Genomic DNA, 12,587 nt, shown 5'->3' with positions numbered 1-12,587 from the left:
GGATCTGAAACATGTTAGATCTATAAGCAGAACCAGGCAGACTACTAAGGAGGGCTTGGGAGAACCTGAAACTTGAATGTAAAGAACAACATGCAGCTCTTAATTCAGTTCAATGACCATCAACTCTTTTATGGTGAGGGCCTTTCTGGTGTAGATCAGTGGTGCTGTTTTGCAGTCTTTAATTAAAAGGGACACAAAATACTTGCAATTCTTGTGTGTCATAGCTTATCAGTGGTGTTTATCAATGGTACTTTAAAAATCAAAGTATTGTTGCATTTATCAAAATTATTTTTATTACTTTATTTTCAACAAAGGAAATATGTTTTTTTAAAATAATTTTTTATTGGATTTTCACATTTTATAAAGACATCACAAACACACAAAAAGACAAAGACAAAACATGTATAATTTCATATCCTTACTTTCTTGACCCCACTCCCTGACTTCCCCCCACCCACCCCCTTCATACATCCCAATTCTAATAGTTAGCTCAGCAAGTTCTTGTCCCTCATCCTTAACATATTATTATTATTTTGAAGCTTAGCTCTTTTTACTTGGCCAAATTTTACTTATCCAATTCTCTTATAAATATTAAATCCTTTTCTAAGGTCGACCCAGATTCCCTTCCACGAATTTCCCCCTTTTTATATTAAGTATAGGTCATAATGGCCAAACACAAAAGTCATGAAAATTTTGAAATTCTGTTCTCCCCTCCCTCCCTACCCCGGTTTCCGTCCCTTCCCAAATAAATGTCCACAAAAACAGTTCTTAGCCTGGATTCCTCACATCCAAGGCCTTCAAATCTCTGTCAGTCTCTCTCTGCCGGTTTTGTTGGTAGCCCTTTTTGTTGGTCCTCAGGTCTCGAAGGAGTTCTATCACAGTCACATCAAATTTTCTTCCATCCAAAATACTTGAAAGCAGCTGCTGCAAAAGGTCGACTGATCTCCAATACTCAAAGAGGAAGTCCCGATCATATTTCTTATCTCTTTTAAATTCCAGTATTCCAAGTACTCCAGGGGCTTCCTCCTTCATCTTTCGCATCTTTCGCAGATTTGTAATCCAAAGATCTTCTTTATATTCTAACAATATAGGCTTCTGGTTGGTATTTTCCACCTGTACTTTCTCCACTCCTTCTTCCCTCTCCACCAGTTCCAAAGATATCTCTTCTGGTTCAGCTGCAGATTTTTTTCCAGTCAGGTCCTTTATGCATTCAGCAGAGTTGCTTGTTTTAGAAGTCAAGGTCATAAGTTCTTTGTTCATAGCCATGCTCTGCTCTTGCAATATTCCCACGAGAAAAAACATTCTTTCTATCTCTGCCTGTAATTTTCCATCTGCAGCCATTGTAATGTCTCAAAGTTCCCCCTAGGGGGATTCTAATTACTTATTAATCCTTTTCCAACAATCCGTTACTTTGTTGTTTATTACTACTTTGTTCCCAACCACTTTGATTCAAATGTAACACGTTTAGTCCAGAGAGATATTAAGTAGTAAAATTTTTAACTTTAACTGCCCGTTTGACAGCTCCTTTGACAGCTGTCAAACTCCTTATTCTTTCTCCTCAGGCTCACACACCGGACGCTCCCGGGGGGGGGTTTACACAAAAACTTCTAAAATTCCGCTCTTACTCTCCAGCACAAAAACTTCTTCTGTCAAATTCATGGAATTATTGTCTTTTATCTGACACCGAGAAAACAATGATCTCTCCACCTTAGTTCTCCGATCCTTGCTTTAAATCGTTTGTAGGTAGGGGGGGTGCGGACTTCCCTTTAGGACATCCCCCGTTCCTACCGAATTCAAAGGTAAGAATTTTAAAGTCCAAATTCCGTTCTACTCACGGGTTGTTTGTTTTCAAGTCCAAATTTTGGGGAAAAAGTCAGCGCTCTCCGGCCATGGCACGCGGCTTCGCTCCACTGAAGTAGCGGTCTACTCACAGCACCACGCCACTCTCCGTACCCTCTCCGTAGCCTTTAAAAAGGCTCTTTGTGGGTCGGGGAGGGCGCTTAAGGTGCCCGCCGAGTCACCAAGTCCGCAGGCTTCCGCGCCTGCGGTTTTTGAGGGTCTCCGCATCGCCGTCGCGGCAAGACCCGTCTCCAGCAGAGCCGGAGCTCGGAGGGAATCCGCCATTAGCCGATCGCGCTAACCCGGAAGTCCCCTCAACAAAGGAAATATGAAAAGGAATAGTACAATCCTGTGAACCATAAAGAGAAATGCAATTATGCAGAGGGTGGTATAGCTCCATTAAAGCTGTATTTCACTGTCCAATGCATTTCTCCACAGGTGACACGGTCATCTAGTCCAACCCCCTGCAATGCTAAAGCATCCATGATGGATGGCCACCCAACCTCTCCTTAAAAACCTCCAAGGAAGGAGAGTCCACAACCTTTCAAGGGAGTCCATTTCACTGTTGAACTGTTCTTACTGTCAGAAAATCCTTCTTGATGTTTCATCAGAATCTCCTTTCTTGTAGCTTGAAGCCATTGGTTTGAGCCCTGCTCTCCAGAGCAAGAGAAAACCAGCTTGTTCTCTTTTCCATGTGCCGGCCCTTGAGACATTTGAAGATGGCTATTCTATCTCCTCTCAGTCTCCTCTTTTCCAGTCCAAACATACCCAGCTCCTTCAGAGCTTCCATTCATTTCAGGGCAGATGAATGAAACTATAAGACATTTTTTCCACCAGTATTTGTGACCTTCTTGTCTAGTCCCCTCCACTTTAGCCATTTTGAGACCACTATGATATATTTCCCCTTAAATAGATTTATGCAGTTTTAAAAAGTCTTCTGTCACTGGAAATTTTCCTGCAAACTAAATTTTCCCAATGTTGCTTACACAGCATGAAACACTTACATTGGTCTGGGAAATCCATTAAGGTGAGATCTGCCACCACAAAGCCCCATCTGGCATTTATTTGTTCAATACTTATTAAGGTAGCTAGTGACGTGCTTCCTTGGGCTTGCCGACTCTTTCAGCCACAGATGTCAGCTGTCTAGCATTGTCTGAAATTACCTATATTTGTCTTACTCTCAGGCTGTTGTGTCTGCAGCTGGTGTGTGTTTGCATTTCTCACAGTCTTTATCCTCCATTAAAGTCACCCCTTGTAATAGGGCAATACAGCCTCATCTTCCGAGGCAAAACAAGCATTTATTTAACTAACCACATTTATTGACTGACTTTACAGTAACATAGTCCTTTGACCTTTTGCTATGAACTCTGTTTATTTACAGCATAGACAAAAGTATACTAATTAGCCTGGGAACGACATTTGTTATTATTAGGAAACTAGCTCACTTTCTAAACACTCACAAATCTGAACAGATGAACTTTCAATATTTAAAAATAGCTTTCAGCCTTCCATTCTGGTGTTATACAGTTGATTTGACATCTTAATGGACTTTATAACTGCAAGTATTTCACAGCCATGGAGTTGCCATTGTTGCAAAATATTAGAAATCCACATACAAAATGTGTAGAAATTCTATACAAATATGCAAAATGGAACTACAATAGAGCTGAAGTTTTAATAATGTAAATACTTTTATTTGACTATCAAAAGTATATACCACCAATTCAATACAATTTAACATGGCAGTTTACAGCACTATGCATAATAAAATATAAAATCAGCAAAAAAGGACTAAAGTGACTGGTTAATAAAAATTGTAAACAGTTGCATAGATCTGTTTACATTAAAAGGTCTTCAAGAGATTCCCTTTTAATGCTGAACAAAAGTCCAGAAATAGCATTTGTTTGACAAGGTTAAATGTACCCAAACTATGAAGGACTTAACTTACAAACTTGCTGGCAGTGGCAAGGGTTGTTATAGCTAGGAAATGGAAAAAGCAAGGTGGATATCAAATAGAAGAATGGTATAAAGAAGTATAGGATATAGCAATTAATGATCAATTAACATCTGCTATCAAAGAAGGGGAAAATGGAAGATATTTGTGGAATTTGTATTGCTAAAATAGAAAGGGTTAAATCATTTCAAGAAGTGTTACATTTTGGAAAGTTTGATAATTATGATAAATAATGGTCTCAGGGGCAGGGTACACATTTTTATTTGTATTATTCTTATTTGTTAAAAGAAAGAAAGAAGATGCTCTTACCTCTTGTACTGATAAGAGATGTAGATGCCACCCTCCACACGCTTATAAAGCCAAATCATCTGCCCTCCAATGTTTCTCTGAGGAAAATAGAGACAACCTACTCAGCATCAGGAAGCTTCTCTCGCACTGGATCTCACAGCACAGGTATACCTCATATTTGTCATACATTGATATTGATCACCTTGAGCCAATGGCAACCTCTGCACCTCGCCTATCTCACAGGATTGCTGTAAAGAAAACATGTGCAAGGGAAGGGATCCACAGATAAATGGAACAAAATAAAATTTTAGTGTAAGCTGCCTTGAGTCCCTGTCAGGGAAAAAGGAGGAGGAGGAGGAGGAGAATGGAAACAGAGAATGACCAGGAACATGCCACAGAGCCTACCCCACCCCCTTTCTTGTGTGTGTTTGTTTTTAAGATTCTCTGGGAGCTGCATTCTGCACCCACTACCATATTTGGGGGGGTGGGTTTCTGGAACATAAGAAATTGCCTTCTACCATGTCAGACCATTGATCCATCTACTACCGATGCTGTGTTGCAGATATTAAATATTGCAGTTTGAAGTGACTGGAAGCATAAAAAACTGACTCCTTTAGAAGTGAAATATTGTCCAGACCCATAGAAATATTCAAACTTTAGCTGGCAGAACTTTCGTCAAAAGAGAATAAACAAATTTAAAATATCCATGCAATATCTTGTGCTATCCAACACAGGCTCAGCATCTTACAAAATATGAAATGATCCAATCAGACCTATAAGCAAAGGTCTTTCTCTCCAGTCTGCTTTCCAGCCTCCAGGCTGTTTGATCTCCCGTCAGGAGAGCCATTTACTTTTGTTGTTCTTTGTGTACCACTCAGAGAGAAAACTCCATTTGCATCTTCACTCCCATTAAGTTTGAGAGGCGAAGACTCAAAGGCAACTCCTTATGAAGGGACAGGATACCCAAATCCTGTCTGTGTAATCACCCCAGGCCTCAAAACTGTCCAAAATTCCTTTCTCTCTCATAAAATCCACAGCTACAGCTTTTCTGTGGATTCTCACAAGATGACTGTTCGAAAGGCAAAATGTTACTTTTAAAGGCTAATGAATAGCCTCTGTAATTCCCAAGAATACTCAGGCCTGAGAAACGAATCTTATCTCATTCAGTTGCAACATCTTTGGACATGCTGAACCACTCTCATTCCCCTTTCCTGGGAAGGGTGCCAAGAGTCCCAATAGTCCCAATACAGCTTTCTGTTCATGCTCAGAGGAACTCATGGGGCAGGACTCCTGGAAAAGGAGGAGAAAGGAGGAGGGATCTGGTCCGGGGTATATATGCTTGTGCACATGACTCTGAACTTCGTGCTTGCTTTTTGTGACTTATCTTTTTTTAAAATAATTTTTATTAAATTTCCTATTTCCAAATTAAACACATAAAATCAATTAGTCTAAATTATAACAATACATATCATATAATCCAACTGTTTTCCAAATTATAAATTTTTGTGGGGGGAACCCAGGCTTCTTGATTGGCAGGAATCCAATCCTCGAATATTTGTTCTGCTTCCATATTAAGAATGATGTTTCCAGTCTCCTCTTCTCAATACTTGTCATTACTCATTTTCCTTTCCATTTTCCTCCAATATGCTCCGCAAGTGGGTTGAAAAAGACAGTCTTATTTGTATTTCTGTGTGAGCTTTGTGCTGCTCTCTCGTAAATCACTCTCCTCCAACAGTCCTTTCCGCTCGAGCGAGTAATCGCCATTTTTGTCGTTCCGATGAAATACAGTCTAGAAACTCGCTCTTTAGCTTTTCCGACCTGTTGCATCGTAAATTAGTCTTTTTGCAGGAGGGCTGCCCCTTCCAGTTCGCAATCTCCTCGAAAATAATATATCTTTGGCTCGCCCTCCCCAAGACCTACTCCAGCAACAGAGGTCTCTTATCAAGTTTCCATTCTTACTGCGTCACAAGAGAGAGCCCTTCTTCTTTCCAAATCCTTCACAGAGTAAAACCTTTAAGTTCATAATTATTCCCACACAATTCATTTTTAGTCCCATTTGCAATTTATTTCTGTGACAGATCTTCAGAGGGAGGGTTATTAATAATCACATAGAGCAAAAGAAATAAAAAGTCGTTCCCCCCCCCTTAGTTCCGGCATTCCAATCCACATACAGTGGTACCTCGCAAGACGAATGCCTCGCAAGTCGAAAAACTCGCTAGACGAAAGAGTTTTCCGTTTTTTGAGTCGTTCCGCAAGACGAATTTCCCTATGGGCTTGCTTCGCAAGATGAAACGTCTTGCGAGTTCTTGCGAGTTTGTTTCCTTTTTCTTAAAGCCGCTAAGCTGTTAATAGCCGCTAAGCCGCTAATAGCCGTGCTTCGCAAGACAAAAAAACCGCAAGACGAAGAGACTCGCGGAACGGATTAATTTCGTCTTGCGGGGCACCACTGTACCATATTTGTAGTACTTTGATGTAATCTTCCTTCTCAGTCCGTCTCAATCTTCTTCCTTTCAGTGGTAAAATTGTTAGCAGATAAAAACCTCCTGCCTCTCTTGAAGCATGTGCGTTATCTTCCCCAATTTTTTTCCTTCTAAGTAACGCAACTAGTTTCGCTCCTGGAAGCAGCTTCGGAGGAGTTCTGAGGCCCGCCGAGGGTTGTGCACCCAGTGCCTCACCCCCTCCTTCTTCCGAACTCGGGGGTGATTTATGGCAACAGCGGGTAAAAACGGCATCTCTCCCCCCTGGAGAGATGAAGGGAGACTGATATACTCCCCATAATCAGCCTCTAATTACCTCGTGCGAGCTGGATAGATGTTAATATCCGCCATCTTCCAAGGCGCCCCCTAGCGACCCCCGCTTTTTGTGACTTATCACACTTGCTCCTACTACCAGTTCATGGATGGTAGAAATAAAACCTTTTTCTCCGAAACTATTCCTTGAGTGTCTGTTGACTCCCACTTCCCTTTCCCAGCCGCAATATTTTTCCCACCCGAGGGCAAAGCCTCATAAGGCTACACTTTCAAAATGGAAATTGCGACCCCCATACCTTCTCACGTGATCCTGTTAGCTACCAGAGAACAACAATAAGTTAATCATTAACTCAGCAGGATCTCAGAGTCCTTTAGAAAAACACTTGTTTTTAGCCATTTTCCATTTCCATTAATACATACACATTTTTCATTTCTGTGTGAATTAGACCATTAACATGCTGACTGAGAGTGGCACTCCAGGGTTTTGGGCGGCCCTATCTGGAGGTGCCAGGCACTGAACCTGGGCCCTCATTCTGCACTGGTGTGGAAGCAGCCAGGAGGGAGACTTTTGTGTGAAGACCTTTTGACATAAGAACAGTACAAATAGAGACACATTTGAACATTACAGAATCAGGGGCATTCTTGATGCTACCCAGCAGACATCTTAGGAATGTATGTTACAGCAATAAGTAATAGGTCATCAGAGTCATCAGAGAATGAAGTCATTGGGCCTATTGTGTTGCCAGTCAGCTAGGATCTAAAAGGACCACATGGTGGAAATGACTACTTCATCACTATATAGTGCTGCTCTTGAATCTATTGATCAACTAGCAACAGGGAAATAGTTTTGGAGGACGAAAATATTTTAACAGTTCCTGATTTCAGATTCCCTCCATCTTGTTTCTGAGCCTAACAAATCCCAAGAACATCTTGAAGCAGAAGGATTTAAATTGGTTGCCATAGAAAACAAGAACGGGGGAAGAATTCTGCATTTTGGGAGAAGGGCTCTGTCTATGACAGTCCGACAAAGGCAGGGAGAACCAAAGGAAGGTCACTAAGGGGTAAAGTTTTGTTTGCACTTTTCTGGTAATCCAGTATTTATTAAAAGCAAGTGAAGCATGGCTTTTTCAGCATCAAGCAAGCAGCTGGGAATTTCAGCTAAATCATTTTTCTTCCACCAGAACTCAGCAGGTCAGATGTGGCTTAGTCTTGCAAAATACCCTGTGGCCAATATACCACAAAGCTTTAATGTAAGACTTGTCTCCTAGTAAATAAATGCAAATATTTCAATAATTCATTTTGTATGGTTGTACATTCTAGTGTACATTCTCAATGAGTTTTATGCCCATTTGGAGACAGCTTTCAGCGTCTAGCCCTGAAATGTTCATTCTATCCATTTAGAGAGGGGCAGGCCACCTTTCAGATGACATACACTTTATCCTACAGCAGCATCTGTTTCATTAGCTCACTGGCTTTAAACACTGAATGTTTATTGTTATAAGCAATCAAAAATACTGTCAATCTTGCTATGTTATTAACTTCCCAACTGCAACATGTTCTTAAGATATATACTGTTGTTTTTGTAATTTAATATAAAATATATCCAAGAATGGGGACAAGACGTTTTCTGTGAATTCCTGCAACCTCAAAATCATTACAATCCCCCCTGAAATGACAGCCCATCTACCTTTTTTGATAACTGCATATTATTAAATATGCACAGAATCCTCTACTGGCACCAATGGCTGCATATTAGCAGAATACTCATCTGCAGAAAATAAGGAAGAGGGTTATTAACAAACACGCTGTAGGACAAATTTGCCCCAGGGATCTTCCCCAGAGGGAGTCAATTGCTCTGTGAGAAGAAGGAGTCAGACACCAAGACCAGGCAAATCCAAAGGTTGTTTATTCTCGAGACAGTGCTGCACGGGCAACTAACTCCCCGACTCGTGCTGCAAAGAGGGAGAGCCCCGTCCTATTCACATCAAAGGTATTTTATACCACACATGCTTCCAAACTTTAGGCAGCACTGTTAAACTTGCTTAGCTTAGTAAAGAGACAGAGCCGAGAGGGAAACAGTGCTGCTCCAGTTCACCAGATGAAAATTATCACATTAATTAACCACAGTGCTTGAGAAATGAAGCAAAAGGGACAAAAGGCAAAGCTGAAGAATACAAGCAATATGTAAAATGTTAGTGGCAGCAGGCACCAGGAATAGCTCTATAAAGGGCTTCATGCTTTTCCAGCTACTGCAGTAATTATTTGTGCAAGTATTATTTATTTAGCCGGCCAGTCAAAGCCGTTTCCCAGGTGTGGCTGCTGTCACATGCTGGCAGCTTCTAGGAGCCACAAGTGAGAGCTTAGGGCAGGGCAGGGCAGGGACATACTACCCCAGTAGAAGCACAACATGTCCCCCACCAGACCTGTTCCACACTACCCCTCCGCTAACACCCCAGACCCTAGTTTGCATTCTGTTTTTAATCATGGCCTGCAAGATGCAGGATCCATTCCATTTAAAGAATAGAAAAAAAGAAAGTCTATATTTCACCAGGTAAGGTTCATAGGTTGTAAATCATAGTTGCTTTTGCTTAGAAGTAAAACCCCATTGCCTGCCAACCTAGCAGTTCGAAAGCACCCCCGGGTGCAAGTAGATAAATAGGGACCGCTTACTGGCGGGAAGGTAAACAGCGTTCCGTGTGCTGCGCTGGCTCGCCAGATGCAGCTTTGTCACGCTGGCCACGTGACCCGGAAGTGTCTCCGGACAGCGCTGGCCCCCGGCCTCTTGAGTGAGATGGGCGCACCAACCCCAGAGTCTGTCAAGACTGGCCCGTACGGGCAGGGGTACCTTTACCTTTAAAACCCCATTGAAATCAGTGGGCTTCACCTATTTGAATAGATGTAGAAAAAATAATTGCCCTCTGCAAGTTTGCCAAAGTCCAAGTACCACCAAAGGCCCTTTTATCCTCCTTGTGGCAAGGCAGTTATGACCACATAACACACATCCAATGGTCCACTGGAATTAAAGTTGCAGAAGCTAAGTAGTGGAAAGGAGGCTGTCTTTCAGAGAAGGGTGTCCACCATTACTGAGGTTTTCTTTGCAGAGCCCTTGGTTGTTCCAAGAAGCCTCGGCATTGGGGATGGGGATGAACGCAGGAAAACAATAGAATAAAAACATTTAATAGCATTGAGAACATCTAAAAACTTTCAACAGCAGTCACCCATCCCCAAATCTAATACAGGTAACTCTCAACTTACACACATTTTACTTGTGTATATTCAGCTTAATTTGCTTGGCAAAAAAAAAAAATAAAAAAAAAATTAAGGGAGAGGGCACCCAGAAAAAAAGACTTTGGCAGGCACCATTGAACCCAATGTGTTTTGACTACAGGTAATTTTGGCTTTACACGCTATCTCCAGAATGTGACCCCACATAAGCTGAGAGTTGCATGTAATCTGAAGGTTGCTGGAAGTGTATCTTGCAGCTTGGGTGAACATGAATGTTTTTAAATCCCTTCTTAGTGCTATTCATAAAGCAGACGGATGCACCTCACCAGATGTCAGGGATCGGTTGGACACTAATGAGTGGAGACTGGGAGAAGTGGGGTTGAAAAAAGGAATCAGTGATCTGGGGGAATCTGTAACCTCCAGGAAACAAGCGTCAGGCAGAAGAATTGGAAAGTGAAGAACAGGTGCAGGAGGGAGATATAGGTTGGCATAGAGCAGGGGTTGGCAAGGTTTACCTCGCCTGGGCCGGTTCACTCCAGGGGAGATCCCTCTGTGGGCCAGATTGCGCGCGCGCCTGTGATTTCCGGCTTCTACATCAGTGCAGACACGATATTCGGCGTCTACGTCTGCGCAGACATAATTTTCGGTGGCACGGAAGTGAGTCCCCACACTGCGCCGGTTTAGTGCAACACGCAGGGACTCGCAGAGCGGGCAGCTCAGTTTGGAGGTGGCTCATGGGCCAGTTAAATGACCCCTGTGGGCCGCTTGTGCCCCATGGACCTTAGGTTGCTGACCCCAGGCATAGAGTCAAGGGCTTCCCCACCTCCTTCTCCTGCCCCCTCCTCTCCTGCTCCACAGTCTCCCAGCCCAATATGATGGGCTGATTCTGTGCCTGGGTTCTGGGAATGAAGGAGCCACAGAGGTCTGTGTAAAGGAAATATACAACAGCTGTTGCAGACTCTCCACACCAGGAACAGCCAACATGGTGCCTCCAGCCTGATGGGGGGTTGTAGCCCAAGACGTCTGGAAGGCACTGGGTTAGACAAGGAAAATGTTTGCACATAAACCCAAACATTACGTAGGTGTCGGAAATAGTACTTTGGGGACTGACCCTAACTCCTGCACAGTAAAGCACGTAAAGGAAGATGACAGTTTTACTCCAACATCTCTGGCAACCAGTCCAGTAGCCTGGCAAGAGGCCAATGGATCAAAAAACCAATCAATCCGGGTTAACAATTTATGTTTACAGTACCAAATAATGCATCAATTGCTGACTTCTTTTTATACAGGAAAGAGTAACTCAGGTCCATGCAGAATTTTCAGTATATTTTTACAAGCCAATTTCTGCCAAATGGTAGCCAGACGCTCATCCAGGGTTGTGTTTCCATTGGGAAATCAAGGCATAGTGCAGTCTGCAGTGTCTTAGAAACATAGTTTATTCACACACATTTACACCTGGAGTCTTAAACCCCAAGGGTATCTTTCGTTGCTCCTTTCACTGCTTCAGCAAGCTAAGGTCCAAAGTAGAAGCCAGTCATGGCGCTTGGTCTCTCAGTGCATCCTCCTCCAACCTAGTTTCCTCCTCCTCTCCCACTCACCGGCCTGGGCAACCTCCCCCTCCATTACCAGCATGGGCATAGCCAGGATTTTGGTTAGGGGGAGCAGGAGTGATGGGATTGGTCAGTTAGTTAAGTATTCCTATTGCTTTTCTTGAGGGAGGGCAGTTGCCCCCCCCCCCGCTGTGCCCATGATTACCGGCAGGGTCGTTTGTTTTGTAGATGGCTTTTGCGATGCTTTAATGGCAAGGCCATCGTCTCCCTCCGCCCCTCTGGCAAAACAAGAAGCTCAGCCTGTCGGCTCACCTTCATTCTCAAAGCTCCGATTAAGACCCCGCAGCCCAGAATCTAGGGGAGGAAATCCGGCCCCCCACGAAGCCAGAACAAGGTAAGCTGGTGCACTTTTTAAATAAGGAGCGTCCAAAACCGGCGGGGTGGGGGGCATGATCGACAAACTGCACAGAATTTCCCCCTAGACTCAAATGCCCCCCCGCCCCCCCCCCCGCCTGCCATCTGCTGCGCTGGCCCAGTTCCCGGAGCAGCAGCCAGCCGAGCTCGCCAGCGTCCCGCGGGGAAGATCTCTTCCCTTTCCGCTCCCAGCTGCTCTCCGCTGTCCGGCTCGAGGAGAAAGCTCTGGCAGGTCCACGGAGGATGTCGGCGGGGCTTGAACACAGAAGGTCCTCCATGCACAGCAGTCGGGTTCCGCGGGAAACAGAGAAGGCAGTTCCGTGTTAGCCATTTGGACGTGCGTGTCTGCGCGCGCGCCGTTAGCCCGGCCTGGGGCGCCGGAGAGCCTTCCTTGCGCGGGCGCCGCGCCACCACCCTCGGCCCAAGCGAGGGGCGCCCGGCCCAGGGACCCGAGCCCGCTCCCTCCCGACTCCGCGGCAGCGCTGCTCGCCGGGTCCCGCGCAGCTCGGCGCCGGGATCCCCAGCTGCACGTCCGCCCGCCTTGGCCCTGGCAGCGGCGGCTCCCGA

This window comes from Podarcis erhardii (genome assembly GCF_964252035.2).
Source record: "Podarcis erhardii genome assembly, chromosome: 10".
In the NCBI taxonomy this organism is placed as follows: Eukaryota; Metazoa; Chordata; class Lepidosauria; order Squamata; family Lacertidae; genus Podarcis; species Podarcis erhardii.
This window is presented reverse-complemented; position numbering follows the sequence as displayed.